The 26,548-nt window shown below is 39.7% G+C and overlaps 3 pseudogenes; all 3 read right to left on the reverse strand.

Moving 5' to 3' along the window:
* Positions 13,944–14,970, reverse strand: LOC102172332 (annotated as a pseudogene).
* On the reverse strand, positions 20,659–25,039 carry LOC108634195 (annotated as a pseudogene).
* LOC102172604 lies at positions 25,191–26,115 on the reverse strand (annotated as a pseudogene).

Genomic DNA, 26,548 nt, shown 5'->3' on the forward strand with positions numbered 1-26,548 from the left:
TCTTCTCTAAGGTGATCTGTGAGCACAGAAGAAAAAGGTTACATAGAGAACAATGACTCAATTTTCACACAGTATCTCCTCTCACAAGTGTGGTGTTTGGGCTGGGGATATCTGAGAGTAACACAGCCTGGACTCATGGAATTGTCTTACCTACTCTCTCATGGAACTGTGTTACCATTATCATGAAACGAAGTGACAGGGAATTTTGCTTTTTTGGGTCTTTATAAACTAAGTAGGAAAGAGTATCAAAACTTAGCCTACAGAAGAAGGAAACCACTTCCCTGTGCAGACTTGACTGCTTGGGGAAAGAAACAAACAGTGGATAAAGGAGAGGTTTGGAGAAGGATTGACTCATTCTTTCCATATCTCAACATTTCTCCTTTCACTTGGAGTCTCCCCTCACCAGTAAGACTATAGACAGAGACTCTAGTGATGGAGTGCTGCTCTTTAAAGCAGATTAGATTGGTGGGGAGAGAACAAAGAAAATTGCTTCTTAACTAAAACTAAATGGTCAGAGTCTGCTGCTAAGTCACTTCAGTCGTGTTCGACTCTGTGCGACCCCATAGACAGCAGTCCACCAGGCTCCCCCATCCCTGGGATCCTCCAGGCAAGAACACTGGAGTGGGTTGCCATTTCCTTCTCCAATGCATGAAAATGGAAAGTGAAAGTGAAGTCGCTCAGTCATGTCGGACTCTTAGCAACCCCATGGACTGCAGCCTACCAGGCTCCTCCGCCCATAGGATTTTCCAAGCAAGAGTACTGGAGTGGGCTGCCATTGTAGGCCAGAGTCTACAAGAGGTTAACTCTCCACCCCACATCACAGAGTAAAAACTGTAACTGTAGATGAGTGAGATTTCCATCCATGGAGAGGGAACTTACTGACTGATCTAATGCATCCTTTTAGGCCCCATGTCTCTGAGCAGTCACTGATCCATGCCTTGAATAGACATTTTTCTAAGATTTATGTGAGTCTTAAGAGGCAAAATTGGGAAATAAATTGTGATATCTTAGATCCTTGGACTCCCAATTCAAATAAGAATGATATGATTAAATGGAATTCAGAAACTCACCTTCCTTTCTCCAGAAAACCCCAGGGCTTTCTTATCATTGGTTTTACCCTCTGGTCTTAGTAGGGCAATTTCAGGTTCTGAAGCTTTGGTTCCTTTGATTCTTAAGAGAATGCAGCCCACATATATTTTCTGACTTGACTTCAAAATCTTTTAGAAATATAGATCATAATTTCTGCTTATGACTTTCAGTCCACTCAAGCAGCAGAGAAAATGTTTTATTACATTCTTCTCTATTATTATTTTTGCCACTTGGTAAGTCACAGAAGATTTAATGTGAGTGTAAGGCTATAATGCCCTCACTTATAAATGTGGCAGAAGTTTGCTCAGTCTCTCCCCCAGGGAAACAGTCTATGTATAATAGGGACCTGGGGGGATTGCATCTGCAGTCTGTACCTTAATCTGTCCTTAGTCCCTTAGGGATTCAATAGTTTACTCAAGTTTTTCCTTTTCTTAGGGATTTTCCGTTCCCCAAAGAAGAGCAAAAACTCCAATTTTTTGTTCATTTAGATTACAGAAATGAAGAGGAAGCCCTAGTCTCTTTTTTCCTACAAAAACAACTGATGCAAAAACAATTTATGTAGCAAATATGTAAGAAACTCAGAAACTTGTTAAGACAGTCTTTCACCCAGGTTATGCATGAAGCCAGACATATTTAAGCTTGGCATAAGAGCAATTCTGGAAAATATGATTCAGAAATGAGTCCTAGCAAATCATTGCTGGTGCTATGCGTAATCACTCAGTCTTGTCCAACTCTTTGTGGCTGTGACCTACCAGGTTCCTCTGTCCTTGGGGATTCTCCAGGCAAGGATACTGAAGTGGGTTGCCATACACTCCTCCAGGGGATCTTCCCAGCCCAGGGGTTGAACCCAAGTTTCCCTCATTGCAGATGGATTATTTACCATCTGCACCACAAGGGAAGCCCAAGAATACAGAGTGGGTTGCTTATCCCTACCCCAGGGGATCTTTCTGACCCAGGAATTGAACTGGGGTGTCCTGCATTCCAGGTGGATTCATTACCAGATGAGGTACCGCGGAATCCCAATTAACTGGCCTGTCAATGACTCATTTATAGAAAAAATGTTCCCTCTGAGATTTCCTAATCCATAAATTCTCTACACAGTCTAGAAAATAAATCTTATTAAAGGAGGAAAGGAACACTAGGTCTTCAGGAGAAAGATTTCTTATAATTTTAGCAGTTCTAAATAACAATTTTCTTCTATATCAGAACTAGAATAGTGCAAAAAACTCAGGTTTGTGAGTACCTTCACCATTTTTGGTTTATACACCAGAGGTTGAGTTTGTAGTGAGACTGTATCTCAGCCTGTTCTATCCACTTCAGTGTAACTTTTTCTCACCTTATGATGTGAAGAAGGTGCTCAGCTAGTTTTCAGATCTTTTTCAGAGGTGACTGCTTCATATGTAGCTGTAGATTCACTGCATTCATGGGAGGAGGTGAGCTCAGGATCCTCCTATGTCACCATCTTGAACCACATTCCCTAAAACTGGGCTTCCTTGATTGTTCAGTTGGTAAAGAATCTACCTGCAATGTAGGAGGCCTCGGTTCAATTCCTAGGTCTGTGAGATCCACTGGAGAAGCGATAAAGTACCCACTCCAATATTCTTAGTCTTCTGTGGTGGCTCAGCTGGTAAAGAATCCGGCTGCAATGCAGAAGATCTGGGATCGATCCCTGGGTTGGGAAGATCCTCTGGAGAAGGGAAAGGCTATCCACCCTGGCATTCTGGCCTGGAGAATTCCATGGACCATATAATCCATGGGTCCACAAAGAGTCAGACACGACTTAGTGACTTTCACTTTCACTAAACATATACAGTTAATTTATCTCAATTAGTGAGTGAGTGAAGTTGCTTAGTCATATCCGACTCTTTGCGACCCCATGGACTTTAGCCTAACAGGCTCCTCCGTCCATGGGATTTTCCAGGCAAGAATACTGGAGTAGGTTGCCATTTCCTTCTCCAATTTATCTCAATAAAACTGTAAAAATATGAAAAAGTTACTATTTAACAAAATATGACATTTTATTTTTTAAGTGACACAAAATGTATGGCCATGGAACTTCCCTGGTAGTCCAGTAATAAAGAATCCACGTGCCAATGCAGGGGACACGAGTACGATTCCTAGTAAGGGAAGATGCCACATGTCCTGGGACAACTAATTCCATTCACCACAGCTACTGAGCCCTTGAGCCACAACTACTGAAGCCCATGCTCTAGAGCCCAAGTGCGACAACTACCGAGCTCATGAGACACAGCTTAAGTAGGGATCTATCTCTTAAATTGTAAGTTTTATGAAATCTAAATAGAGATCAAGTGTTTTGAATTAAAAAGATTAGTATCACATTTATTTGGGCTGTTCTGAGAACATTTTGAAAGCCTAGTACAATAAAAGGTAAAAGTATCTTAATTTTTATATTGGTTGTATGTTGAAGTGATAATGTTTTGGATCTATTGAGTTACAGGAAACATTATTATAATTAATATCACATCTTTCTCTTTTGCTTTTTTAATTCGGCTAGCAGAAAGTTTGAAATCGTATGTGGGACTTGAATTATATTTAAATTGGATATCGCTAGTTTAGCACATAGATGGTGCCTAATAGGTTTCATTTTTTTGGTTAACTTTTATTACAGTGTAATTGCTTTACAATGTTATGTTAGTTTCTTGCTGTACAGTAAATTCAATCAGTCATCAGTTCAGTTCAGTTCAGTCACTCAGTCGTGCCGACTCTTTGTGACCAGATGAATTGCAGCACGCCAGGCCTCCCTGTCCATCACCAACTCGCAGAGCTCACTCAGACTCATGTCCATCAAGTCAGAGATGCCATCTAGCCATCTCATCCTCTGTCGTCCCCTTCTCCTCCTGCCCCAAATCCCTCCCAGCATCAGAGTCTTTTCCAGTGAGTCAACTCTTCACATGAGTGGTTGGCGCACATCCTCCAAAGTACCTCGGGATGGTGCTCCTTGCAGTCTTCTCAGCCCACAGTTCAGTATCATTCTTTGTCCCTTCCAAAGACATCATCCCAGGCCATACTGATCTCCTTTCCAGTAATGGACTGGTTGGATCTCCTTGCAGTCCAAGGGACTCTCAAGAGTCTTCTCCAACACCACAATTAAAAAGCATCAATTCTTCAGCGCTCAGCTTTCTTCACAGTCTAACTCTCACATCCATACATGACTACTGGAAAAACCATAGCCTTGACTAGATGGACTTTGTTGGCAAAGTAATGTCTCTGTTTTTTAATATGCTATCTAGGTCATATGTATACATATAATTTCCTTCCCCTGTAAGTCACTATAGAGCATTGAGTAGAGATTCTTGTGCTATACAGGAGGTTCTCATTAGTTATCTATATTATACATAGCAGTGTTTATATGTTAGTCCCAATGTCCTAATTCATCCCACCTCCTCCTCCTCTTCTTTTTATTTTTTTGTTGTTAAGTTTCTCAGTCTTGTCCAACTCTTTGAGATCCGATGGTCTGCAGCACTCCAGGCTTCCCTATCCTTCACTATGTCCCAGAGTTTGTTCAAACTCATGTCCATTGAGTTGATGATGTCATCCAACCACTTCATCCTCTGTCATCCCCTTCTCCTCCTGCCCTAAATCTATCCCAGCATCAGAGTCTTTTCCAATGAGTTGGTTTTTTTTGCATCAGGTGGCCAAAGTATTGGAGTTTCAGCTTCAGCATCAGCATCAGTCTTTCCAATGAACATTCAGGACTAATTTTCTTCCAGATTGACGGGTTGGATCTCCTTGCAGTCCAAAGGACTCTCAAGCCCACTGATACTGAAGCTGAAACTCTAGTACTTTGGCCACCTGATATGAAAAGCTGACTCATTTGGAAAGACCCTGACTCTGGGAAAGATGGAAGGCAGGAGGAGAAGGGGATGACAGAGGATGAGATGGCTGGATGGCATCATCAACCCAATAGACCTAAGTTTGAGTAAACTCCTAGAGTTGTTAATGGACAGGGAGGCCGGTTGTGCTGCATTCCATGGGGTTGCAAAGAGCCAGACATGACTGAGTGACTGAATTTAACTGATTATTAAGCCGTTAAATGTATATGTGTATAATGTATGTATATATACACACACACGCACACACACATACATATATATGTGTGTGTATATATATATATATATATATATATATATACACACACTAATGCCTTAGAAAGCATCACTACGAACAAAGTTAGTGGGGGTGATGGAATTCCAGTGGAGCTATTTCAAATCCTGAAAGATGATGCTGTGAAAGTACTGCACTCAATATGGCAGCAAATTTGGAAAATGCAGCAGTGGCCACAGGACTGGAAAAGGTCAGTTTTCATTCTAATCCCAAAGAAAGGCAATCTCAAAGACTGCTCAAACTACCACCCAATTGCACTCATCTCACATGCTAGTGAAGTAATGCTCAAAACTCTCCAAGCCAGGCTTCAGCAATACGTGAACCGTGAACTTCCAGATGTTCAAGCTAGTGTTAGAAAAGGCAGAGGAACCAGAGATCAAATTGCCAACATCCACTGGATCGTGAAAAAACAAAGAGAGTTCCAGAGAAACATCTATTTCTGCTTTATTGACTATGCCAAACCCTTTGACTGTGTGGATCACAATAAACTGTGGAATTTCTGAAAGAGATGGGAATACCAGACCACCTAACGTACCTCTTGAGAAATCTGTATGCAGGTCAGGAAGCAACAGTTAGAACTGGACATGGAACAACAGACTGGTTCCAAATAGGAAAAGGAGTACATCAAGGCTGTATACTGTCACCCTGCTTATTTAACTTATATTCAGAGTACATCATGAGAAAAGCTGGCCTGGAAGAAGCACAAGCTTGAATCAAGATTGCTGGGAGAAATATCAATAACCTCAGATATGCAGACGATACCACCCTTATGGCAGAAAGTGAAGAGGAGCTAAAAAGCCTCTTGATGAAAGTGAAAGAGTAGAGTGAAAAAGTTGGCTTAAAGCTCAACATTCAGAAAACGAAGATCATGGCATCTGGTTCCATCACTTCATGGGAAATAGATGGGGAAACAGTGGAAACAGTGTCAGACTTTATTTTTCTGGGCTCCAAAATCCCTGCAGATGGTGACTGCAGCCATGAAATTAAAAGATGCTTACTCCTTGGAAGGAAAATTATGACCAACCTAGATAGCATATTCAAAAGCAGAGACATTACTTTGCCAACAAAGGTCTGTCTAGTCAAGGCTATGGTTTTTCCTAGTGGTCATGTATGGATGTGGAGTTGGACTGTGAAGAAAGCTGAGTGCCAAAGAATTGATGTTCTTGAACTGTGGTGTTGGAGAAGACTCTTGAGAGTCCCTTGGACTTCAAGGAGATCCAACCAGTCCATTCTAAAGGAAATGAGTCCTGGGTGTTCTTTGGAATGACTGATGCTAAAGCTGAAACTCCAGTACTTTGGCCACCTCATGTGAAGAGTTGACTCATTGGAAAAGACTCTGATGCTGGGAGGGATTGGGGGCAGGAGGAGAAGGGATGACAGAGGATGAGATGGCTGGATGGCATCACCGACTCGATGGATGTGAGTCTGAGTGAACTCCGGGAATTGGTGATGGACAGGGAAACCTGGCGTGCTGCAATTCATGGGATCGCAAAGAGTCGAACACGACTGAACGACTGTGACTGAAATGAACTGAATTGACATATATATATATATATAATTATATATATAATTGATATATATATAATTATACATATATATATAATTTATATGTTGATTTGCACTTAGGTGGCTTCCACTTCTTTGCTATTGACAGTGATGCTTCTGTGAACTCTGGTTGCATATAATATTTCATGGTACTTGAAAGATTTCATTTTCTTCAGACATATACTGATTGTTGGATAATAGGCAGTTTTATTTTTAGTTTTGTGATGAACCTCTGTACCTTTTTCCAAGGGCTTCCCTGGTGGCTCAGAAGGTAAAGAATCTACCCACAATACAGGAGACCTGGGTTCAATTCCTGGATTGAGAAGATCCCCTGTAGAAGGGAATGGCTACCCAAACCAGAAATCTTTCCTGGAGAATCCCATGGACAGAGGAGCCTGGCTGGCTACAGTTCATGAGGTCGCAAAAATCGGATACAACTGAAGCAACTTAGCACATAAGCGTATTAGGTCCATATACGTTTCTGAACATTATATTCTCTTCTGCATTGATCCTTTTAAGGTCCTTCTTTGTCTTTTACTATTGACTTTGTTGTAATGACTACTTTGTCTTATTTGGGTATGGAACCCCCCCTCTTTCTTTTTTTCCTCTTGACTTGTATCTTTTACTATCCCTCATTTTATTCTGTGTGTCTCTTTAGATTCGAAGTGAATCTCTTGTAGGCAGCACATGTTAGATAGTACTTTGTTTATTTTGTTTTGTTTTTTTTAACCCATTTAGCCACCCTATGTCTTCTTATTGGAACATTTAGTCTATTGACATGTAAATATGTATCTATTTACTATCTTTTGTTATTTGTTTTCTGGATGTTTCTGAATGTCTGCTCTGTCATTTTCTATTGGTCTCTTCCATTGTAGTTTGATGATTTCTGTAGTTTTATGTTTGTGCTCCTTTCTCTCTAGTTTTTATAATATCTACTGCAGGTTGTTTATTATGGTTACCACCAGTTTCATACATTTTGACCTATATCTATAGCCACTCATTTTAAACTGCTAGTAATCTAAGTTAAAACAAATTCTAGTATATTTACAGTTTTACTTGCTTCCCCCACATTTTGTGTTTTAGATGTTGTATTTTACATTTTCATGTCTATTCCATTTGTTGTAGTTATGGCTGAATTTATAATTTTCAACTTTTTACAGAGGTTTACATCTATCTACAATATTACATGTTTCAGGTATACAACAGACTTATTCAAATTTTAAAGGTTTTATGTTTATTATACAATATTGGTTATAGTTCCTGTGTGTTCAGTATATTCTTATAGCTTGTTTATACATAGTAGTTATATCTCTTGGTTCCCTACCCTTTTATTGCCCCTCCCTCTTCTAATTCTTCTTTGGTAACCATTAGTTTATTTGCTATATCCGTGAGTCTGATTTTTTAATATTTACTAGTTTGTTGTATCTTTTAGATTTCAGATATAAATTATATTATTTAGTGTTTGTCTTTCTCAGTGACTTATTTCATTTAGTATAATATCCTCCAAGTCTATTCTTTTATTGCCAATGGCAAAGCTTTATTCTTTTTAACAGTTGAGCAGTATTCCATTGTGTGTGTTTATCACACCTTTATCCATTTGACCCTTGATGAACATTTAGGTTGCTTTCATATCTTGGCCTGATTTTACAGTTTTCATTTTTAACCACTATATTATCTTAAAGTGGTTGATCCACAGCCTTTACTAGATACTTGCCTTTACCAATAGAATTTTCCCTTCCTCTAATTTCTTATTCTTCTTGTAGTCTTTTTTCAACAAAGACTTTTAAACATTTCCTCTATAGTTGCTTTTGTATTGGTGAACCCTTTTATGTTTTGCTTGTTGGAGATACTCTTTTTTTATTTTTTTTTTTTTATCTTTTTCTTAATTTAAATGATTTATAATCTTTGTCTTGGTCAAGATTGTATCTCTAGATAGATGGTTTTTTTTTTTTTTTTTTTTTTTTTTTTTTTATTTTTTTTTTTTTTTTTTTTTTTTTTTTATTTTTTTTTTTTTTTTTTTTTTTACTTCATTTATTCGTATTAAGGATAGACTTGCTTGGAAGAGTATCCTAGGCTGCAGGGTGGTTTCCCCCCGCCCCCCCCTTTAGCAGTTTAAATATATTGTGTTACTCTTGGAGAAGTCCTTCAGAAAAATCAGCTTATAATAGACTTAAGTGGGTTTTCTCCAATGAGATTCTTTGTTTTCCCATTGCTGCCTTTAAAATTCTATTTTGATCTTTAACTTTTGCCATTTTAACTATGATATACGCAGAGTATTTCTCTTTGGGTTCATCTTGTTTGAGACTCTCCGTAATTCCCAAACCTGGATAGCTGTTTCCTTCAAGTGTTTAGCCAAAATTTCATTAAATACATCTTTTACATTTTCTCTTTTTTTTTCTGCTGGTTCCACTACAACACAAATGCTAACAAGCTTGATGTTGTCACAGAGGTCCATTAAACTACTCATATTTTTTTAAAATCTGTTGTTCTTTTTTGCTATTCTTATTGTGTGGTTTCCATTATTCTATCATCCATATCACTTAAGCGTTCTTCTTTATCACTAAAATGCCGCTAATTCCCTCTAGTGTATTTTTCACTACAGTTATTGTATACTTGAGCTATAACTGTCTTTTTTTTTTTCCCTACTTCCTTGTTAAAATACTCATGCTGTTCATCTATTATTTCCCCCAGTTTCATTAGCATTTTGTTACTATTGCTTTGAATTCTCTATCAGGTAAATCAGTTATCTACTTTTCATTAGGGTTTTAATCAAGGTTTTAGTTGCTCTTGTTCTTTCATCTGAAACAAATTCTTACAACTTCTTATTTTTCTTAACTTTTTCTGTCTCTCTGACATTAGGTAAAGCAATTACATATTCCAGTCCTTGAAAGTGGTTTCTTGTATGGCAGCATCCCTATGAAGTCTGTGTATGTTCAATGGCATTGGTAGGAGAACTGAATCTGAAGTGAGCATGGACCATATCTTTCCCTGGGGTGTGATGGCAGCCACTCCATTGGTGGGATGTAGGGCTGGAGTTGGTGGCGCCAGAGCCAGAGCCAGGTATGAGCAAAGGCTTCCCAGTTCTCAACGGCTTTCACCACCTTATCAGGGGTAGGCATGTGGCCAGAGGAGCTGGAACAAGAGTGTTGAGAAAGTGGGTTTCTCCTGTATGTGATGGCAGTTTCTGAATTATTCTAGGCCTGTGAGCTTAGGGTTGTGTTGGTTTCTTGGCTCTGTGCTGGTTTCGCTTTTTCTCTAGTATACAAAATGCTTCCTTCGTGGCTCAGTGGTAAAAAAAAAAACATCTAACAGGCAAGAGGGAGATCCAGGTTTGACTCTTGGGTCAGGGATGTCCTCTGGAGCAGGATACGGTAACCGATTTCAGTATTCTTGGCTGGGCAATCCCATGAACAGAGGAGCCTTGTGGGCTACAGCCATGGGGTCACAAAAGAGTTGGACATGACTTAATAACTAAGCATCAACAACCTTTCCTCAGTTAGTGGCTGGGTAGTGGTGAGGGGTTGGTGCCGCAGCATAGAGCTGATCCTGCCCTCTCCCAATATGGACAGGAATGTGCACTCTGGTGATAGTGTTCTCTTCCCTGGATCTAACATCACTCCTCCTGGAGTGCTTGCAGAGACATATGAGTTGACAGTGGCTCGGTTGCAGCCTCAGTGTCCAAGTCACTTCCTGTCCCTTCAAGTGTCCATACTTTTGTTAACAATGGAATCCATCTTCCCCTTTAGTGGGCAGCAACCACAGAAGCATGAGAGACTGGGGCAGGAGCTCATTAGGGCTGGGTAGAGGGAATGCTGGGGTGGTCCTGGCCAGCTGGATGGAGTCCCAGGCAGTTTTCAATCTGCTGCCTCCCTGCTGTGACTGGGAGTGAGCAGGTCTGGCACATGCTCTTCAAGAGCAGGGTCTCAGTTACTTGCAGCATTCAAGTAAATCTCCACTAGTTTTCAAGCCAGAAAGGGTGCTTATTTCTTGTTGTTAAACCCTAAGGCAGGTGTGCCTAAACTCTTGCCCCAAATCCTTGCTCCTGCAGGAGGATTCCCCAGCCTGTGATATCCCCTTTCCTCTTCTCTGCCCCAGGTGAGAAGTATAGGTCCCAACCAAATCGCTACTTTCCCCTTCCTGGAAGACTCCATATGGATTATTCTTTATAACTTTGGTTGTAGAACAGCTGTTCTGCTCTTGCCCATGTGGATTTCAGAGAGAGTTTCTCCATATATAGTTGTAATGTGATGTGTTCCTGAGGAGGGGTGAGCTTAGCATCCTGCCAACCTGCCATCTAGAACTCCCTTCTCATTTTTATAATTTAGATTGCTATAGGCCATCTCTGTGCAGAGGATCGGTTTAGGTGAAAAATTTAAATTCCTTTCTGGTCTTTTTGAGCCTGTATCATTCCAGGTACGTACATGGAGACCTTCCCATTATCTCTGTATATGCTTCTTACTTTGCAAAAGTCCTAGTCTTTAATGTCTGGCTCCAAAAAGAAAAACAAGATGGGAAGGGAAAATGGTACAGGCCTTTAAACTCCATGGAAGTCACTTCAGCTGTATCAGAAGGGGATTATAGCCATGGTGGGGAGACACACCAACAGTGATTGCTCCTCCTGTGTCTGCAGGTCTGGTTCAGAAGGAAAAATCAGTAATCAGGGCACAGACATTGGATATTGGAGGGGAAAGGTCCTACTATCTGACCTTCAGTTCCATAAGCTTTGTAGAAGCCTCTCCTGGATATGTGCATGCCTGACATCCATGGAAAATATTTACATTAACCCTTGACACATCATACTGAGGCTTTTATAGGTTGCATTTTTGCCTTAAAAAATAATAATGCAACACCTTTTCCAGTATACACAGTGCAAGAATATGTGTATCCATCAAGAATTTCTTTCAAGATGTCATTATACTGCCAGTTGCACTTTGAGGTTGAGTAATTTAAAATCTGTATGGAAGTAGCATATGAAGCGCCACACACACACACACACACACACACACACACACACACACACACACACACACAAACTGTCAAAGATCAAATAACTTAAGCTGATAGCCTATATAGAGAAACACTGTGAGCTCAATAATATTTCTAGGGCATTATAGAAAGGAGAGCAGGGCCATAGGTAGGAGCTTTCAAGTCCTTCAATTTACTCTCTAAATTCCTTCTTCCTAACTTGAATTTCAAATGCTCTTAACTATTTAGGACTTCCCTGGTGGCTCAGATGGTAAAGCATCTGTCTACAATGTGGGAGACCCGGGTTTGATCCCTGGGTTGGGAAGATCCCCTGGGGAAGGAAATGGCAATCCACTCCAGTACTATTGCCTGGAAAATCCCATGGACAGAGGAGCCTGGTAGGCTACAGTCCATGGGGTCACAGAGAGTCGGACACGACTGAGCGACTTCACGACTTCACTTAACTATTTTATCACCCGTAACTGCCATCTTTCTCCCTGGTTCCAAATGTGACACACCTTTTTCACCATCATTTCCCAATGCTCTACTACTGTACAGTCATGTACACTATAACTTTGTCAAAGATTTATATACTGTGAAATACATATACATTCCTATACAGAAGAATACAGTTTCAGAATAAAATTTGTTTCCTAAGCCTTATGACCACTTCCCACACAGCGACCTCTTATTTTCTGGCTATGTGTCTTGTAGAGGTCTTGATGTGATTCTGGACTCCTTTCTTTACCACGTCCTGCTCTCTTAATAATAATAATAATAAAAACACTTTCAAACACCCGAAATTCATTTTCTTAATTTTAGGCACATACAAAACCCCTTCCTGTATGAGTCAATCATTTCACCAGTGTGTGTGCTAAGTCATCTAGTCATGTCTGACTCTTTGTGACCCTATGGACTGTACCCTTCCAGGCTCCTCTGCCCATGGGATTCTCCAGGCAAGAATACTGGAGTGGGTTGTCTTGCCCTCCCCCAGGGGATCTTCCAGACCCAGAGATCAAACCCACATCTCTTACGTCTCCTGCATTAGCAGGCAGTTTCTTATCATAGTGCCCCCTGGGAATCCCCATCTCACCAATATACTAGTCCAAAAGACCTTCCTTTCCCACCCAAAGAAACCCATGAAACTCCTTGCCTACACAAGCAAACAAACAACAAAAAAACACCATGTACCATGAGAGAAATTCACACATCCCCTGGAATAAACAACAGTTAAGCTTCAAATTAAAACTATTTTCTCATTAATGATCATAACTGAAACAAATAGAATAGAATGAAGTAGATGTAAGTAGACTACACAAGCAGCAGACTTGAAATTAGAAGGCTAACAGTTTAGTCTAGACGTTTTTCTTTATGAACCTGTGACATTTAGTCATTAACCATTCGGAGCTTCATTTTACAATCAATGAAATAAATATATTTAGATGATCTGCTGAGTTCACTGTGCAAAGGTAAAGGGAAAACTCCAGCCAAAGAAGCTTGATGTAAAATATTTACCAGATACAAAATAAATTACAGATAAAGCCTTTATGGAAACTTCGATCTCCGACATTTAAAGGAGACAGTCTTCCAGGTCACAGAATGGAAAGATGGGAGTAGAAACAGAATATCGGATGCATGTTTCTAACAGCGAGTGGCAGATAAGCACACTCCATGAGACAATGTGACTTATATAGCTGATTTTTATCACTGGTCTGTCATATCAGAAGTGTCTCAAATTTGATCACTTGGGGACCATTTTCCTTTTCGGTAAACTGAAAGTATGAAATGACAATAAAAATAACAGAGATGCTACATTTTTAACTTAAAATGGGGATGACCCAAAGGGATGGTATGGGGAGGGAGGTGGGAGGGGGTTAAGGGTTGGGAACATATGTACACCCATGGCGGATTCATGTTGATGTATGGCAAAACCAATACAATATTGTAAAGTAAAATAAATAAATAATAAATAAATAAATAAAATTAAAAAAAATTACTAGTAAGAAGGAAAACTGCAGGAGATATCTTGCAAATGATTAGGGGAAAAGAAGCAACGGACAGAAAAACCAGAGATGAATTATTGGGGGAAGCCTCAAATATTATTTAAATCATGTTATTTTAAGAAAAGAGGGAAATAAGATTCTAACTATACATATTTAAATGAACGCACAGAATCTCCTTCTCCTAAAACTATATGCACAGACAGATAATGTCTCTGATCAAAAGTTCACTATCCTCAGGACTTTTCTCAGAGCAAGTTTAATATTTTTGTTCCTAAAGCTGTAAATTAAGGGGTTCATTATGGGAACCACATTGGTGTAAAATGCTGTTGATCAGCATTTTAGGTGTAAAAACAGAAGAATAACAGAGATCTCTGAAGGACAAATTAAAGAGGAAAAGTTACATAGGGGTGTGTAGATGTGAACTCAGCCCAATTAGGAGAGACTTTTCCCTTATTCATGGGCATAGAAACTGGTTTGAGATACACAAATGCACTTGATCCAAAGAACAGAGAAACAGCAATGATGTGGGAACTGCAGGTGCTGAAGGCTTTAGACCTGTCCTCTGTGGAGCTGATATGAAGGATGTTGGAGAGGATGAGGCCATAAGAGACAAAGACGGTGAGGTTGGGTGTTGATGCCTGACACAATCATAACTTCCAGCTCAAGGATGTAGGCACTTGTGCAGGAGAGCTAGAACAGAGGGCAGCTGTCACACAAATAATGGTTGATAGTGTTTGCATCACAGAAGGTCAGTCTCAACATGCCTCCAGTAAGGATCATGGCATCCAAAAATGCCATCAAGTAGGGACCAAGCATAAAGCTGGAACACACTTTAGGGGACATGGCAGTGTACTACAATAGTGGATTATAGATGGCTACATAGTGGTCATAGGCCATTGATGTCAACACATAGCATTCAGAAATACCAAAAAAAGTGAAGAAGTAAAGCTGAGTCATGCATGTAGGAGATAATCTTCTTTCCTGATATGATGTTATCAGCATTTTAGGTGTAAAAAACAGAAGAATAACAGAGATCTCTGAAGGACAAATTAAAGAGGAAAAAGTACATAAGCGTGTGTAGATGTGAACTCAGCCCAATTAGGATGATCAAGCTCAAATTTCCCATCACAGTGACCATATACATTACTAGAAACAGGAAAAACAGGGGGAGCTGAAGAACTGATTGGTCTGTTAATCCCACTAAAATGAGCTGAGTCATGAAAGAATCATTCCCTGGAGCCATTCTTCTCTAAGGGGATCTGTGAAAACAGGGGAGAAAGCTTACATAGAGGAAAAAGAGTTATTTCTCACATCTCCTCACATAAAGTGATGCATCCACTGGGAATGACTGTGAATAGCCCAAACTGGACCCATAGAATTTAGTTACCATTACCATGGAAATGAGTGACATAAATTTCCCATATGAACACTTTACAAACTAAAATGTTTGTAAAGAAAATGCTTTACAAAGTTGTGAGGCTTCATACAGCATAAAAATTTAGCCTTTTATCCAAAAGAATAATGGTGGCTCAGTGGTAAAGAATCGATGTGCAATGCAGGAGACACAGGAGAGGCAGGTTTGATCCCTGGGTCAGGAAGATTCCCTGGAGAAGCGAATGGTAACCCACTCCAGTATTCTTGCCTGGAGAATCCTATGGATCCTATGGATCCTTCCCGAGGAATCAGGAAGGCCACAGTCCATAGGGTTGCAAAGAGTCGGAAACAACTGAGCAACTGAACAATAAAGGAAAACAAGTGTGAACCAGGACAGAGTTTCCCTTCTCTCATCTCACTATTATTTCATTCACTTGGACCCTCTCCTCACCTTTCCTCTTCTTTTGGCAGCAACCCCAAAAGCCTGATTTTTGCTTCTAGTGCACATAAGACTATACAGGGTAGGAACCAAGAATATTGCTTTCAATTTATTTAAAAAACAAACAAACAAGGCTAGAGGAACTAAAGTCTAGGACAGCTTAAGTTACTCCATATCAGTTCAATTACTCAGTCATGTCTGACTCTTTGCGACCCCATGGACTGAAGCACACCAAGCCTCCCTGCCCATCACCAACTCCCGGAACCTACTCAAATTCTGTCCATCATGTCGATGATGACATCCAACCATCTCATCCTCTGTCGTCAACTTCTCCACCTTCCATCTTTCCCAGCATCAGGATCTTTTCCAATGAGTCAGTTCTTCACATCAGATGTCCATAGTATTGGAGTTTCAGCTTCAGTTCTTCGATATACCACAGAGCAAAAGATATAAAAGTAGAAGAAAGAGTGTTCCATCCATGGAGAATAAACTTACTATGAAACTGAATCTCTTGTGTCTGAAAATGATTCTGAACATTCCCTGCTCTTTCCTCAAGCAGATTTCTCTGCAAGATTCAATTGACTCTCAGGACTGCAGAAATAGGAAATGGACTATCATATCTTAGGTTCTCCGTCTCCCTCTCAAACTAGAAAAACATGAATATAAGTGGAATTCAGAAACTCATCCTCTTAAAGGCAGAATATTCCAGGGCTTTCTTCTTGTTTTCACCCCATGGTCTTGGAAGGGCAATTTCAGGTTCTGAGGATTTGGTTCATTGATTTTAAGAAATTTAGAAAGATGGTAATGATAACCTGTATGTGACACAGCAAAAGAGACACAGATGTATAGAACAGTCTTTTGGGCTCTGTGGGAGAGGGAGAGGGTGGGATGATTTGGAAGAATTGCATTGAAACATGTATAATATCATATATGAAATGAATCACCAGTCCAGGTTCGATGCATGATACTGGATGCTTGGGGCTGGTGCACTGAGACGACCCAGAGGGATGGTACAGGGAGGGAGGAGGGAGAGGGGTTCAGGATGGGGAACACGTGTATACCTGTGGCGGATTCATATTGATGTATGGCAAAACCAATACAATATTGTAAAGTAATTAACCTCCAATTAAAATAAATAAATTTATATTAAAAAAGAAACCACCATCTATAATTAATTTTTATATTCCCTAGAATTCTTTCAGAATTAGAGATCATAATTTTGATTATGATTTCAGTCCTATCCAGCAGCAGAAAAAAATAAATGGTTGCTATTATTATCACTTTGGCCCCATAGGAAGTCACAGAGGATTTAATGTGAGTGTAATGATATAACGTACTCAGATACAGATATGGCAGCGGCTTGTTCCATCTATTCCTCAGGGAACAGTTTCTGTGTGCAATAGGAAACTAAGGGGATTGTATATACAATCTGTCTTTAGTTCCTTATAGACTCAATATTTTACTCAAGCTCTTCCTTTGCTGTAGGGATTGCTCATCCTCCAAGGAACAGCCAAAATTAATGACCATTTCCCACCAGCAAGATGGCAAAAGAGCAAGCCCTAGAATCTCCTTCCCTGCATGAGCACACTGACTCAAAACAAATTATGTACAGATTCCATCTGTAAGAAATCCAAAACTTAGTTAAAAGGATGCTGCACACAGTTCCAGCATGATACCAATCATGTTGAAACTGTTAAGAAAATGCAAGGTGCATCTTGCCATATACCTATGGTGATCCAGAATTATGTGATTGGGACAAAATTCTCCAGTTCCCAGGTTCTCCCTGGGGAGAGAAAGAGATTCACAATACATCCAAAGCCCCAACTTTTCTAAGGGCCGTTCAGAAGAGTGGTCTCTGTATAGCTTGTGTGAGAAAGCTGAAGGGATATGGGATATGGCATAGTTTAGCTATCTGAGGTGAGAGAGAAGAGAGACAGCAATTTGGGCTAAAATTTACTATAGCTTCCTACCCCTCATTAACTTAATATAGCTAGTAATAGAAAATATTTTTCCTACAGTTTCTCTTTGGTAAAGGAAAATGTACACTGTTCAACCAAAGACCCAACTGATCTGGGAGCTGCCCGAGGAATTGACTATCTCCTGTGTTAAGGGTTTATGGGTCTACGGGATGGGCAGGGCCGCAGCTCTCCTTTGGTATTTGCTCAATCCTTTGTTCTGTGAGCCAGCCAGGCTGTGCCTTAGGTTAGAACTTTGTGTGGGAAGTTCTCTCTTTCTTTCTTTCTTTTTTTTCTCTCTGGCTATCCCGCAGTTTGGATTGCTATCTCACAGTTAGCGCCTTCAGATTATCCTCAGGGCATTCAGGCCTGGTCCTTAACCTAAGCATGCACCCCACACCTCCCCCGCTCCCTGGTGCCGTACAGGAGAGTCTGGACTATTTCTCCTCTGGGAGTTGTGGTTAAGGGACATATTCTGTGGGTTTTGTGTTTATTTGTTTGTTTTCTCTTCCCTCCCGGTTATGTTGCCCTCTGAAATTCCCAAACTCCCCACAGACCTGCTAGTGAAAGGGTTTCCTGGTGTTTGGAAACTTCTCCTCCTTCACAACTCCCTCCCTGGGACTGGTCTCCATCCCTACCTCTTTTGTCTCTCTTTTGGTCTTTTATATTTTGTCCTACCTCCTTTCGAAGAGAATGGGCTGCCTTTCTGGGTGCCTGGTGTCCTCTGCCAGCTTTCAGAAGTTGTTCTGTGGAAGCTGCTCAGCATTCAGATGATCTCTTGGTGAATTTATGGGGGAGAAAGTGGTCTCCCCATCCTACTCCTCCCCCATCTTAGGACCGCCCCCGTGTCTGTTTCATTTATGGTTTTCTCAGGGTATATTCCCAGTAGTTGGATTGCTGAGTCAGTGGTAAAGAACCTGCCTGCCTGCCAATGCAGGAGACGTAGATGTAGGTTAAATCCCTGGGGCTGGGAGATACCCTGGAGGAGGACATAGCAACCCATTCCTGGTGAATCCCATGGACAGAGGGACCTGGTGGGCTACAGTTCATAGATTCAGAGTCAGACACAACTGAAGTGACTTAGCATCCATGCATCCACAAGGTTTGTTTTCCCCCAGTTTTTAAAGAAATCTCCATACTGTTCTCCATAGTGGCTATAGCAATTTATGTTGCCACCAACTGTGCAAGAGGTTTTCCTTTTCTCCACAGCCTCTCCAGCAATTATTGTTTGTAAATTTTGATTGTGGCCCGTTCTGATTGGTGTGAGGTGATACCTCACTGTAGTTTTGATGTGCATATCTCTAATAACGAGCTAAGTTGAGTATTTTTTTCATGTGTTTATTGGCCATCTGTATGTCTTCTTTGGAAGAATGTCTGTTTAGGTTTCCTGCCCATTTTTTGGTTGGGTTATCTATTTTTCTGACAGTGAACTGCATGAACTGCTTGTGTATTTTGAAGATTAATCTTTTGTCAGTTGTCTCATTTGCAATATTATTTTCCATTCCGAAGGTTGTCTTTTCATTTTGTTTATAGCTTTCTTTGCTGTACAAAAGTTTTTAAGCTTAATTCAATCCCATTTAAAAAAATTTTTGTTTTTATTTCCATTACTCTAGGAGGTGGGTCAAAGAGGATCTTGCTGTGATTTATGTCAAAGTGTTCTGCCTACGTTTTCCGAGTTTTATAGTTTCGGACCTTACATTTAGGTCTTTAATTCGATTTTATTTTTGTGTATGGTGTTAGGAAGTGTTCTCATTTCATTTTTACATGTAGCTGTCCAGTTTTCCCAGTACCAGTTTTGAAGAAACTGTCTTTTCTCCACTGTATAATACATTCTTGTCTCTTTTGTCAAAGATAAGATGCCCATAGGTGTGTCAGTTTATCTCTGGGTTTTCTGTCTTGATCCATTGGTCTATATTTCTGTTTTTGTGCCAGTACCATACTGTCTTGATCATCAAGACTTTCTAGTATGTTATGAAGGGAGGAAGGTTGATTCCTCCAGTTCTATTTTTCTTCCTTGAGATTGCTTTGGCTGTTTGAGGTCTTTTGTGTTTCCATAAAATTGTGAAATTTTTTACTCTAGTTTTGTGAAAAATATCGTTGGTAATTTGACAGAATTTCATTGACTCTATAGACTGTTTTAGGTAGTATATTAATTTTCACAATATTGATTCTTCCAATCCAAGAACATGATACATCTCTTCATCTGCTTTGTGTTGTCTTTCATTGATATCTTATAGTTTTCTGCATACAGGTCTTTTGTCTCCTTAGTAGGTTTATTTCTAGGTATTTTATCTTTTTCGTTGCAATGGTGAGTGGGATTTTTCCTTAATTTTTCTTTCTGATTTTTTGTTTTTAATGTATAAATGCAAGGGATTTCTGTGTATTGATTTTGTATCCTGTGACTTTACTAAATTCATCGATTAGCTCTAGTAATTTTCTGATGGTGTTTTTAGGGTTTCCCATGTAAAGTATATCATCTGCAAAAAGTGAGAGTTTTACTCCTTTTACTATATAGATCCATTTTATTTCTTTTTCTTCTCTGATTGCCATGTGTAGGACTTCCAAAACTTTGTTGAATAATAGTGGTGAAAGTGGCTACTACTTGTAATTGTCTTCTCTTATTCCTGATCTTAGAAGAAATGTTTTCAGTTTTTTACTATTGAAAATAATGTTTGCTGTTTTTTACATATTACTTTTAAAAGAACTTTATGAAGTCATTTTAACAGAAAAAAGCAAATCAAAGGGAAAATCCATTATCTACACCCACAATAACCAGAAAAGAAAAGAAAAACCCTCAACACTAAAATAATAAATGCATATGTATTATTAGATATTTCAGATACAACAGAAGCGTTTGGGAAACTCCCCAGTTTCAAAAGTTGTTTACTAGTAAGCAAACCCTGCTGGATATTCCCCATCAGCTCCTTCAGATCCCCACTCCATCTTTCTGCAACTTTCTCTTGACCCCTCCCTGAAAGTTGGCTTTTGTGGGCTGCATCAAGGGCTCCCTGGTTACCTGGTGTCTAATTGGGAACTGTCAGGGGAGGCACTAGCTGAGAGGGAAGGAGGGAGGGGCAAATTATATTCATGGGACTAAGACATACAAACCACTAGATAAAACAGACAAGCAACAAGAATATACTGTATAGTAATATATGAAGATTTAAGAAATCAGGATGGTGAAACTGGGTACTGTGATGTCAATGCTCACATAAATGAGAACTACTATCTCACTGGCATAGGTGCTGGTACAAGAGAGTTGGAAGAGTGGGAGGATGTCACACAAGTAATGGTTGATGACATTAACACTGCAGAAGGTTAGTCTAAGCATGCACCCTGTGTGGGCAGATGCTCCAGCAAACCCCATCACATATGCAGTCAAAGAGAGCACCAAATAGACCTGATGGGACATGGACCTTATACAGCAAGGGATTACAGATGGCCACATAGCAATCATAGGCCATTGAGGTCAACATATAGCACTCAGAGTTGACAAAAAGGAGAAAGAAAAACAGCTAAATCATGCATCCCACATATGAGACGGTATTCTCACTGAATCAAAGTTCATCAGCATCTTGGGGATGAAAACAGAAGAGTAACAGAGATCAGTGAAGGACAGGTTGAAGAGGAAATAGTACATGGTGTGGAGGTGAGAATTTAGACCAATAAGAAGGATCAAGCCCAGGTTGCCCACCATGGTGACAACACAGATCATTAGAAACAGGTAATAGAAGGGTTGCTGGAGCTCTGGACTGTCTGTTAATCCAGCAAGAATAAATTTAGTCACTAAGGAGTCCTTTATAGCCAGCTTTCTATTCTCAACTTTGGAAATCTGTGAGAACAGAAGAAAATTTCATTAGTAGGGAACACAGCTTTGTCTTTACAAACTAACTTTTATATGAGCTTTATTTATGAGAAAGAGTCTCAGACAGGCAGAAATCATGTAAGTCCTCCTCTGCTTCATGGTGTCTCAAGGCACACTCATCTCAACATTTAAATCACTGTTTTTTATTAAATTTAATTATTTTTAATTGAAGGATAATTCCTTTACAGTATTGCATTTGTATCTACCAAACAACATGGACCAGCCATAGGTTTACCCATGTGTCCTTCCATATCTTGGGTTTTCATGAGTTGTATGGGACAAATAATAGCTCTAACTTTACTAAAAGATAGAGGGATGGGATAGCTGAGGAACAAACCTACTTGTTGAAGAGTGTCAGTAGTAAGAATGTATCCCCATCACTGCAACCAACTCATCTGACCAGTCACTTTTTCATTTCTACTCAAGTTTCCATCACTCTACTAGATATCTCAGTTTCCCTGTGATGACCTTCAAGAAAGAGAGAATTCCTATAGAGCAGAGGTCACACGGATATTCTGTTTCCTGGAAGGAAGTTGTTAACAGTCTATAGGATTTACAGACACTCTACTACAAGATATCATGAAGTCAATAATTGGTGACAGGCCTGGAGGAGAGCCTTGGTGGCCTAAACTTTATACTTAACCATATACTCCATTGCTTCTACACATTCTCCTGCTATATTCCATCTTAGAAGAACAGAAGATGAATAAAAAAAGATGGATATACTTTACCATGTTTTGTAGGATGGCATGAAAGAGAAATAAATTAATTTGGATGCTAATTAAATTAGTGAAAACATACCAAGCTGTATTCTTAAAATGACACGTAAAGTTGTGTAATACATATATTTCAACAAAAGAATTTTAGGAGAAAAGCAGATATTTTCTTCCTCTGATATTGCTATGCTCTGGATTTGTCACTTGGAACTGCTATAGTTCCCCTGCTACCAGAATGGGGACAAGGCCAACACAGAGGATATGCTCAGCATACAAGCAGTCAAGTTGGAGATCCAGACCTTGGAGTTTCTTGTTATTCAATAGAAATGTTTTACCTCATTTTTTTAGTGGCGAGAGAAAAATAAACCTGGTTAACTCACATTCCTTCCATGGAGGGAACTCAGTGCCGAGGGAGCTTCATATGTGTTTCACCTCCACTCTTCTGGAAGAACTGGCTTTGGAGATATCGACACTGAGATGCAGTCACAGAATCTTCTCCCTGTGTTGGCAAAAGAGTCAGAGCACCGATATGACAGTCTGAATTACAGGAGTTAGTCTAAGGTTCAGATGAAAGTTGTAGCTATAAATCTATTAGGAGACTGTAAAGGGAAACCATAGACTTGGCAGCTACACCACCATGTTATAGAGCACATGGCACTTGCTTAAAGCTTGTAATTTTTTTTATACCTGATTAGAAATCCAGGGGTAAGTCTCCCTTAAGACCTTCCCATCATGATAAGCTCTGCAGGCAAGAAATTGGTGTCTGTTTTCACACCCTAATCATTTCCTTCAGGGAATGTACATCCCTGAGGCATAGAAAAAGATCCTTTCTGTTCTTTATAAAAATGAAAATAGTTAACATCACTGAGAATTTCATTAACTGTCATTCCAGATAACATATTAATTTTAGTAAAATTTATAAACACTTCAGTAAAGGTTATTTATCTTGCTTTATAAAATAGTTTGAGTATCTTTAAATATTTATGAACATTTTATAGACATATAGAGAAAGGATATTTTATTGATTTTAGACATTATTATTTCAGTAAAATGCTATTAAGTATAATTCTAATCCAACATTCCATGAAAATTTTCTTTGGGCTGCTCTGACTCAATATATCTTTGCTTTTAATAAATTAAATCTGTAAGAAAATCAGGGGCTTCCTTGGTAGATCAGCTGGTAAAGAATCTGCCTGCAATGATGGAGACCCTGATTCAATTCCTAGGTCAGAAAGATCCCCTGGAGAAGGGATAGGCTACCCACTCCAGTATTCTTGGGCTTCCTTGGTGGCTCAGACAGTAAAGAATCCACCTGCAATGAGAGAGATCTGAGTTCAATCCCTGAGTTGGGAAGATCCCCTGGAGGAGGGCATGGCAACCCACTCCAGTATTCTTGCTTGGAGAATCCTCATGGACAGAGCAGCCTGGCAGTCCATGAGGTCACAAAGAGTTGGACATGACTGAGTGACTAAGCATAGAGCATGCAAGAAAACCACTGTTCTTAGATTTCTACTTTAAGAAAATATGACTTTAGAATTCCTCAGTTCAGTTCAGTTCATTTCAGTCACTCAGTCGTATCTGACTATAATTCCTAGATATGTATTAATTTGTACTTCTGCTTACAAGATTGCCGCTCACATTTATTTTGAAATAAGTATAGATTCACATGGAATTGCTAAAATAATGCATAGAGTCCCTTGAACCCCATCTAGCTTCCTTTCACAATTACTGTGTAACAGTAAAACCAGAAAACAGACACTGGTTTAGTAATGGTAACAAGACTTTAGGACTGCAGACAGTGAGATTTTAGCAGACTTATAGGCATTGAGTGTTTGCAGTGTGTGTACATGTGTGTAGATCTATGCAATTTGATCCTTTGTATATATTCATGTAGCAGCACCATGACTGGATACAGAACTGTTTCACTACCTTTAGAAACTCTTATACTACTTTTTTATAGTCACACCCATCCCCTTCCACATTCATCTCTGTTTTCTCCATCTCTATTTCTTTCATCTCCACCTTCATAGTCAAGTCATTTGGAGGATAATAAATGAAATCAAACAATATACAATCTCTGAGACTGGCTTTTTTTCACTAGTCACATTTGTAACATGTATCAATAGCCATTTCCTTTACTGTTGAGTAACATTTCATTTTTTACAATTTAAGTTTATTACATCTTCAGTAGTAATTTAAATATTAATCTATTCTTGTATTTATACAAAAGTAAATCTGTTTTATTTATGGAAAATATTTCAGGGGCAGGGGATAGAAATCACAGTTAAAGCTGATTCTTCTTTGAATTCTCTTTAAACCAACCTAAGTCAAGGCTCTCATTCTTCCTTCTCTAAGACTAAAGACTGAGACATCCAGATTTTTAGCAGATTTTTAATAATCGGTCAAAGGCAAAGGGAAAGCAAGGAATGCCCTACCACTACCCTTTATGAGAGTGTACAGCATCATTACGAGTCATAAGCAAATTAGTCAGGAAAAGGCATTTGATTATAACAAAATTTCTATTATCTAAATTTATTATCATTCATTCAATCCCAGTACACATGTGATAGCTTCAGAATTGCAAGTCAATACCAGTGTGAGAAACACATTTACCGTCTGGAGTACAGTGCTTATATACAGTTTTTTTTTTTTTTTTTTAACTCTTTTCCTTATAATGTACAGTCAAATAAGTAAGTGATGCCATCAAAGAAAGAATTTACAAATACACAAAAAGGAAAGTCTATAATGAATTCTGTGGTGCTAGATTAGAGTTGGAAATAGCATGTTTCTATTAAATATACATTAACATTCATTGTTATTCAGTCACTAAGTCATATCTGACTCTTTGCAACCCCAAAGCACACCATAGGAGCCACAGTTTTAGGGGACTGCCACACTTTCTTGGATTTTACCTCCAAAACACCCCAGCAGGTTCTCACAGTGAAGATCTGAGAAAGAATCATCTTGGTTCTTACAGGTGAGGGAAAGAGTAATATTTGTAACAATTACTAGTAACAAACAGTACTAATTATTGATAACAAATAATACTAATTATTAGTAACAAATACTAACAAATAGTACTAACAAGTACTAACAAATAGTAACAAATTTCATTTAGAACTCCCTTTTCCTCAAAGTCTTACTCAGTGCAACTTGGACATTGTTGTTCCTCAAGCTGTAGATGAAAGGATTCACCATTGGCCCCACAATGGTATAAGAAAACCTATGGACACTTTATCTTCATTCAGAGACCCAGAAGGAAACTTCTTGAGATACATGAATGTTGCTGATCCAAAGAAAAGAGAAACCACGGTTATGTGGGAGCTGCAGGTAATGAAGACTTTGGGCCTGCCCTCTGCAGATGTGGAGGATGTTGGAGAGGATCAAGGTATAGGAAACGGATGGTGACACTGGGCACTATGACATTGACACTCACCACAGTGAAAACCAACAGCTCTTTGATGGAGGTGCTTGTCCAGGAGAGCTGGAGGAGAGGAGGAATGTCACACATGTAGTGATTGATGATGTTTCCATCGCAGAAGGAGAGTTGCAGCATGCACCCAGTGTGGGCCATGGCACCCACAAGCCCCATCGCGTATACACCCACCGTCAGCGTGAGGCAGACCTGATGGGACATGGAGACCTTGTAGAGCAGGGGCTTACAGATGGCCACGTATCGGTCATAGGCCATTGATGTCAAAACACAGCACTCATCAATAACAAAGAAGGAGAAGAAGCAGAGCTGAGTCATGCACTCTGCATAAGGGATGATGTTCTGGCTTACGAAACTCATCAGCATTTTAGGGGTAATGACAGAGGAGCGGCAGAGATCAGTGAAGGAAAGGTTGAAGAGAAAGTAGCACATGGGAGTGTGCAGGTGAGGGTTCAGACCGATAAGAATAATCAAGCCAACGTTCCCCGCCACAGTGACCACATAAAGTGCTAAGAAAATGGAAAAGAGAGGCAGCTGGAGTTCTGGCTGCTGTGTTAAACCCAGCAGGATAAACTCAGTCACTGAAGATTCATTCCCTGGGGCCATTCTTCCCTAGGACATACCCAGGGAACAGGACAGAGGGTAATGTTAAAACAAGTACCCCACTCTCTCCACCCAACCCCACTCTAATGAGATAGACCCAGAATGTGAGAAGGAACCCCACCCCACCCCTCTGTGCCTTTGTTTTCTCTTCTGTATTAAGGCTGAGAGAATTTTTAAAGATGCGTATCAAAAACACTAACAGGCAAGTTCTACAGGAATAAGATTCAGTGACCCTGAACCTCATGACAACAGCATCTCTGCTCCACTTCTGCCCTGACAGTTTACCAGGCCCACGCAATAATCAGTGGTAGGCACAGCAGAGAGAAGGTGCATCATTTCAGAGGTCTTGGCTTCTATAGATGAGGTTTGGAAGACGAGTAACAGGACAGATGAAATTCAACACTCACCCTTCAGCACAGAGACTTCAATGTTGGGA

This window comes from Capra hircus, chromosome 29 (assembly GCF_001704415.2).
Source record: "Capra hircus breed San Clemente chromosome 29, ASM170441v1, whole genome shotgun sequence".
In the NCBI taxonomy this organism is placed as follows: Eukaryota; Metazoa; Chordata; class Mammalia; order Artiodactyla; family Bovidae; genus Capra; species Capra hircus.